This window comes from Heloderma suspectum, chromosome 8 (assembly GCF_057233095.1).
Source record: "Heloderma suspectum isolate Gila_16-S chromosome 8, 16-S_ref, whole genome shotgun sequence".
Lineage (NCBI taxonomy): Eukaryota > Metazoa > Chordata > Lepidosauria > Squamata > Helodermatidae > Heloderma > Heloderma suspectum.
In genome coordinates, this window is record NC_139465.1 from 32,571,377 (window position 1) to 32,577,774 (window position 6,398).

Here is a 6,398-nt window from a genome sequence, read left to right on the forward strand (position 1 = left end):
GCTGTTTAGGGCTTTGAATGTTAATACCATTTAACGTTCATAAATTTTAGTAAATTAAAATTCATTGATTTGGAATTAGAAAGAAAATATTTTTTTGAGAAAAGTTGGTGGGGATGATGATAATGATAAAGTCACAAAATGTACTCAGTGAAATGAGGAAACAAATGAGAATGGAACCAAAAAGCGTTTGGGAATCAACCAATTATTTCCCTCAAATTCTTAATGGAGAAAGAACTAGATTGAACTGACTTCCTCTGAAGAAGACATGCAAAACAGAAGGAATTTTAGAAAAAAAAAATTCAGTAAATAATTAATAATATAGATGATAATTAATTAATGATGATGTAATGCAAGACTTTTTGAATGAAAAGAGGAACAAAAGGAGAATGGAACCAAATTAATCCAACTCTGTTTTTTCTAGGTATGTACGAAAGTCACTTACCTTTTTGTGGATGTGATTCGCGTAGGGATGTACGAAAGGGACTTACCTTGTCCCTCAGCTTTTTTCGCGGTGGGGGGGAGGCGCTTCGCTTCTCCCTCCGAAGTTCATGCGAGGGGGGGAGACTTCCCGCCTCGCCCGGCCGAAATTCAGGTTGGGGAGAAGCGCCCCGTCTCCCCGGCCGTGAACTTCAAAAGAAAAGTGAAAAAAAAGAAAAAGCAACATTTTTTTTCAAAAAAAAAAAAAGCGCGTACGCAAATGCTATTTGCTATATGCTATGTACGCTATTTGCGTTGCCCTTATTTTTGCCGTAGTCTACGTAAATCTTTACGTAGACTACAGGGACCAAATAAGGAACGTGAATGGCGGCTCCCTATGGGGGCCGCCATTAGCGTACTTGCTTTTTTTTTTTTTTTTTTAAGTCACCTGTGATAGGCTACGTGACTATTAACGTAGCCTATCACGGCTGACTTTGCAAATCTAGCCGTGATAGGCTACGTTAATCGTTACGTAGCCTATCACAGGGACGGGTTTTTTTTTTTACTTTTCTTGTAATGGCGGTGGCAGCAGCCGGTCGAAAGACAGGCTGCCTCCCCCGCCCCTGACGAAGACCTGCCGAACCGCCGCCGGGACCCACCGCTGGGAGCAACATTCGTGAAAGGTAAGTCCCATCCCGGGGGGGGCGGGGGGTGGAGGGGGGTGGCGGAGAATTTCTCCCCGAACCTTTGGACTGCGTTGTCACTCGGCCCCCCGAAGTTTCGGGGAGAAATTCTCCCCCATCCCTAGATCCGCGTAGAGATGGCAGAGAATTCCGCCACAGATTCCAGTGAGCCAGATTCTTTAGAAACCGGCCCCCTGGAATCCGTGGTGGAATAGCCTCCTGCCCTCCCCCACGGAATCCCCCTGGGACGGAACTTACCTGGGGCGGATGCGGCGGATTCAGCGGCGGCGGTTCCGGCGGCTCTGGCGGCAGCTCTGGTGGCTAGTCTCCTGGCCATCCGCAGCTGGGCTGCTGCGGCCACCATTGGCGCCCTAGCAGCTGTGATAGGCTACAGCTACCCCCAAAAAAAACCAGCATATGAATATGGTGGCGGCTATGGCAGCCGCCATTTGTGTTCCCTATTTTTCACCGTTCTAGCCCACGTAACTATTGACGTAGACTATTACGGCAAAAAAGGGGACTGCAAATACCGTAGTGGGTGCTATTTGCGTTCCTTTTTTTCCCACCGTTCTAGCCTACGTAAATATTTACATAGGCTAGAACGGGAAAAAAAAGGGAATGCAAATAGCACCCACTACGCTATTTGAGATCCCCTTTTTTTCACCATAATAGCCTACGTAAATATTTACGTAGACTAAAACAGCAAAAAATAGGGAATGCAAATGGCGGCCGCCGTAGCCGCTAGGGATGGCAGAGAATTTCTCCCCGAATCTTCGGGGGGCCGAGGGCCAATGCATTTGGCCCCACGAAATTGGCGGTGAAATTCTCCCCCCTGCCCCCCTGGGATGGGACTTACCTTTGGCGAATGTCCCTCCCGGCGGTGGGTCCCGGTGGTGGTTCGTCGGCCTTTCGGCGGGGATGGGGGCAGCAGCCGGTCTTCCGACCGGCTGCCGCTGCCGCCATTACAAAGTGTAAAAAAAATAAACAAACCCGTGATAGGCTATGTAACGATTAACGTAGCCTATCACGGCTAGATTTCCAAAGTCAGCCATGATAGGCTACGTAAATCGTTATGTAGCCTATCACGGGTGACTTTGCAAAAAAAAAAAAAAAGCGTACGCAAATGGCGGCTCCCCCCCACCGCAAAGCACCCCTGCGAAAAGGTAAGTGACTTTTGTAGCCGCTGCCATTTGCGTAAGCTGTTTTTGTTTTTGTTTTTTTGGTTGCCATGATAGGCTACGTAAATACTTACGTAGGCTATCACGGCAGTCGGGCTGGACGCAAATGGCGGCTGCTACGGCAGCTGCCATTTGTGTCCACAGCAGCCCGTCCATGGCCGGAAGTCCGGCTGTGGACGGCCCTGGCCTGCTGCTCCATGGAGCTGCCATGGAGCGGAGCCAGCCAGGCAGGATTCCGGGGGGGGAGGACCGAATCACCTTCCCCCCTGTTGAGGATTCCGGGAAGAGAGACAGAGCGCCTCCCCCACACTGCAAAAAATTCTGTGAAAAGGTAAGTGAGTTTCGTACATCCCTAGATTCACAGTGAGGGGGAGGCGCTCTGTCCCTCCCCCCGGAATTCTCGATGGTGGGAAGGTGATCCAGTCCTCCCCCCTGGAATCCTGCCTGGCCAGCTCCGCTCCGCAGCAGCTCTGCAGAGCAACTGGCCAGGGCTGTCTGCAGCTGGAGTTCCAGCCACGGATGGGCTGCTGCGTACACATTTGCATCCAGCCAGGCTGCTGTGAAAGGCTACGTAAGCACTTACGTAGCCTATTATGGCAAAGGCAGCCATGCAAATGGCAGCCACCATGCCATTTGCGTAGCTGCCTTTGCCGTGATAGGCTACGTAAATACGTAGCCTATCAGGGCAAGCAAAAAAAAAAAAAAAAACCATACGCAAATGGTGGTGGCTATGGCGGCCGCCATTTGCATTCCCTATTTTTCACCGTTTTATCTTACGTAAATATTTACATAGGCTAAAGCAGCGAAAAAAAGGGAATGCAAATGGCAGCCATCATAGCCGCCGCCATTTGCGTAAGCTGATTTTTTTATGCTTGTTGTGATAGGCTACGTAAATACTTATGTAGCCCATCACAGCAAACAGCAGACACAAATGGCGGCTGCAGCAGCCGGTCAAAAGACCAGCTGCCACCGGAGCTGACGCCGGAGCCACCGCCGCCAGAACATCTGCTTCAGGTAAGCTTTGTCCCGGGGGGGAGAATCCGTGGGGGAGCAGGAGGTGGGAGTCCGGTCCACCACGGGTTTCGGGGTTTCAGTGCATTCGGCCTCACTGAAATCCACGGCAGAATTCCCTGCCATCCCTAGTTTTTTCCCAAAATTCCTAAGTGGAAAGAAGAACTAAGATGTGGTGAAATGTCTGGTGAAAAAGCAAAGCATTGAAAAGAAAGCACAGACAAAAAAAGAAGAAAAGCCACATAGGTTAATCCACATCTGCCACCAAATGTTACAAAGCCACTAGTGGGTTATCCCACCGCTAACATCAAATGTGGTAAAACCCCCGTAGATTTTCCACTGCTGTTCCCCTTCTTTATCCTTCATACTTGAGTCTATGGAACTCCCTGCCACAAAGCCATCTCAAGTATAAAAAACACTTACACATGAAGCATGCGTCAGCATTGTTATCTCTTTGGCAGCAGGTTAAAAAGTTCCTCTACTCCCCGGCACTTTATGTAGCTTCTTGATCTTGTCCTTCTACCAGCTCTTGGATATTTAATTGTTTTCAGCTGTTTTAAATTGTTTAAAATCTTTGCATGTCTTAGCCCTTGCTGTAAGATGCCTTGCATCTTTTTTAGTTCCCCGAAACAGAGAGGTTGTTTGACAAATCCTACTCCAGTTAGGGATGTATGAAAGTCACTTACCTTTTAACGAAATGTGATTCGAGGTGGGGGGGAGGCGCTCCATCCCTCCGCCCGAAATTCTTGCCAGGGGGGGCACTCCGTCCCTCCCCCCAGAAATTCTGGCAGAGGGGGAGGCGCTCCGTCCCTCCCCCCCAGAATCCTGGCCGGCTGGGTCTGCAAATGGCGGCGGCTGTAGCCGCCACCGTTTGTGTCCCTGCAGTCAGCCATGATAGGCTACGTAAATGTTTACGTAGCCTATCACAGCTGAGTAAAAAAAAGAAACTGCGCTTACGCAAATTTGCATTCCTTATTTTGGCACGTCTAGTCTACGTAAACATTTACGTAGACTACGGCAAAAATAAGGGGAACGCAAATAGCGTAGATGCTACGCTATTTGCGTTCCCCTTATTTTCGTAAGTGTTTATGTAGACTAGACGTGCCAAAATAAGGAACGCAAATGGTGGCGCCCATGGGCGCCGCCATTTGCGTACGCGCAGATTTGTTTTTGTTTTTTTACTCAGCCGTGATAGGCTACGTAAAGATTTACGTAGCCTATCATGGTATTTTTTTTAATATCTAGCCATGATAGGCTATGTAAATCTTTACGTAGCCTATCACGTGTTTTTTTTTTTTTTTTTACTGGAAATGGCAGCGGCAGCAGCTGGTCGGAAGACCGGCCGCCGCAGACGACGACGCCAAACCGCCGCCAGAGCCGCTGCTGCCAGGAAAATTCGCCCAAGGTAAGTCCTGTCCCGGGGGGGGCGGGGGGCAGACCGTTTCACCACCAATTTCGGGGGGGCGAATGCGCTGGCATTCGGCCTCCCCGAGATTTGTGGCGAAATTCTCTGACATCCCTAACTCCAATATCTCCCCCCACACCCAAAGTGAATGCCTTTCAAGAGTCTCTGTTGGCTAGGATGCCTTAATGCTCTTCTTCTATAGAAGAAAGAACTGTCAATTTGGAATTACAATGTTGTTGGATTTCCACATTTTATTGAAATACTAGAGACACATTAATTGATTTGTTATGAAAAATGTCAGGAGATAGTTTGATGTATATCTACAAAGCGCCTTAACAGTTTGTGTGTTGATATTAAACGTGTTCACTTTATAAGACTAATTAATACAAAAGCTCCCTGTTAACGTGGGCTATTGTAGTCTAGATACCAGCTTGACACAAACACCTGTCACTTTCAGGAAACTCCAGCAATTTTAATTTACTCTTTATTCCCCACTCAATATTTGCTTTGTCATTGTACTTAAATTGGTCTTCCTAACTTCAATATCTACCGTAACACCTTTATGGTTGCCCATAGGGATGTACGGACTGTGTAAAATCTGCTCCATCTGTGTTTCATGGATTGTCAGGTGCCTTTTGTTCCATTGTCCATTCACAGATAGATACAAATTATTATTTTTCCTCATGTGGAAAAATGCGCAAATAATTACATAAGAGGTTTCATAACAATTTACATAATTTACATTAGTACGTAACATGTAGCATATTGTCCCCCATTCCGTTCAACTTTTCCTCAGCAGAAACCTATGCATTTTCCTACAAATAAATATGTGTACACTTTGGGAAAGTAAAAAATAAAATAAAAAATTGAAAGTCCACGGATTCCATACACCCTAGAGGATTCCTCAGGGTGGATTCTTAGAAATCCAAGCTCATTTTAGTCCATCTCGAATTTCTCCAGGATCCCTAGTTGCTCAAGCATTATACTGAACTGGGGAATGGCCAGAATTAGAAAGGCAGAAAATAGCACCATTAGAAGAGTGGATACATTAAATTCTAACCATCTACATAAGCCTCACAGATATAGCCCTACCATTATGGCTACAAGGAAGGCATGGAGGAACTTGGGAAAATCTCTGGGCTTTGACCCTCATTCACATGGAGATCTCACACTCGGGGGCAATCCCAATATAAAAACTGAAGGTAAATCGTAGGGATGTACGAAAGTGACTTACCTTTTCGTGGATTCTGTTCATGGTGAGGGGAGAGGCGTTCCATCCCTCCCCCCGGAATCCTCGACCGCTAGCTGTGCTCCACGGCAGCTCTGCGGAGCAGCTGGCCAGGCCCAGGCCAGGGCTGTCCACAGCCGGATTTCCGGCCGCAGAGGGCTCTGGGTAACCAAAAAAAAAAAAACTGCATATGCAAATGGCGGCGGCTATGGCCGCTGCCATTTGCGTTCCTTATTTTTCGCCGTCTTAGTCTACGTCAATATTTATATAGACTAAGACAAATAAAAGAAAGGGGAACACAAATAGTGTAGTGGGCACTATTTTCATTCCCCTTTCTTTTCTTCATCTTAGTCTATGTAAATATTGACGTAGACTAAGACGGCGAAAAATAAGGAACGCAAATGGCGGCAGCTGTAGCTGCTGCCATTTGCGTACACGTTGTTTTTTTTAAAAAAAAACAGATGTGATAGGCTATG

The 6,398-nt window shown here is 47.2% G+C and overlaps 1 long non-coding RNA gene across 1 annotated transcript in view; it reads right to left on the reverse strand.

Annotated features, from left to right (window-relative positions):
- LOC146339003 (uncharacterized) overlaps positions 1-6,057 on the reverse strand; it is a 33,437-nt gene extending 27,380 nt beyond the window's left edge. The window contains exon 1 of the long non-coding RNA XR_014784668.1: positions 5,929-6,057. This is a non-coding gene — a long non-coding RNA (uncharacterized LOC146339003). The remainder of the gene's footprint in view (positions 1-5,928) is intronic.
- Positions 6,058-6,398: the final 341 nt, after the last annotated feature.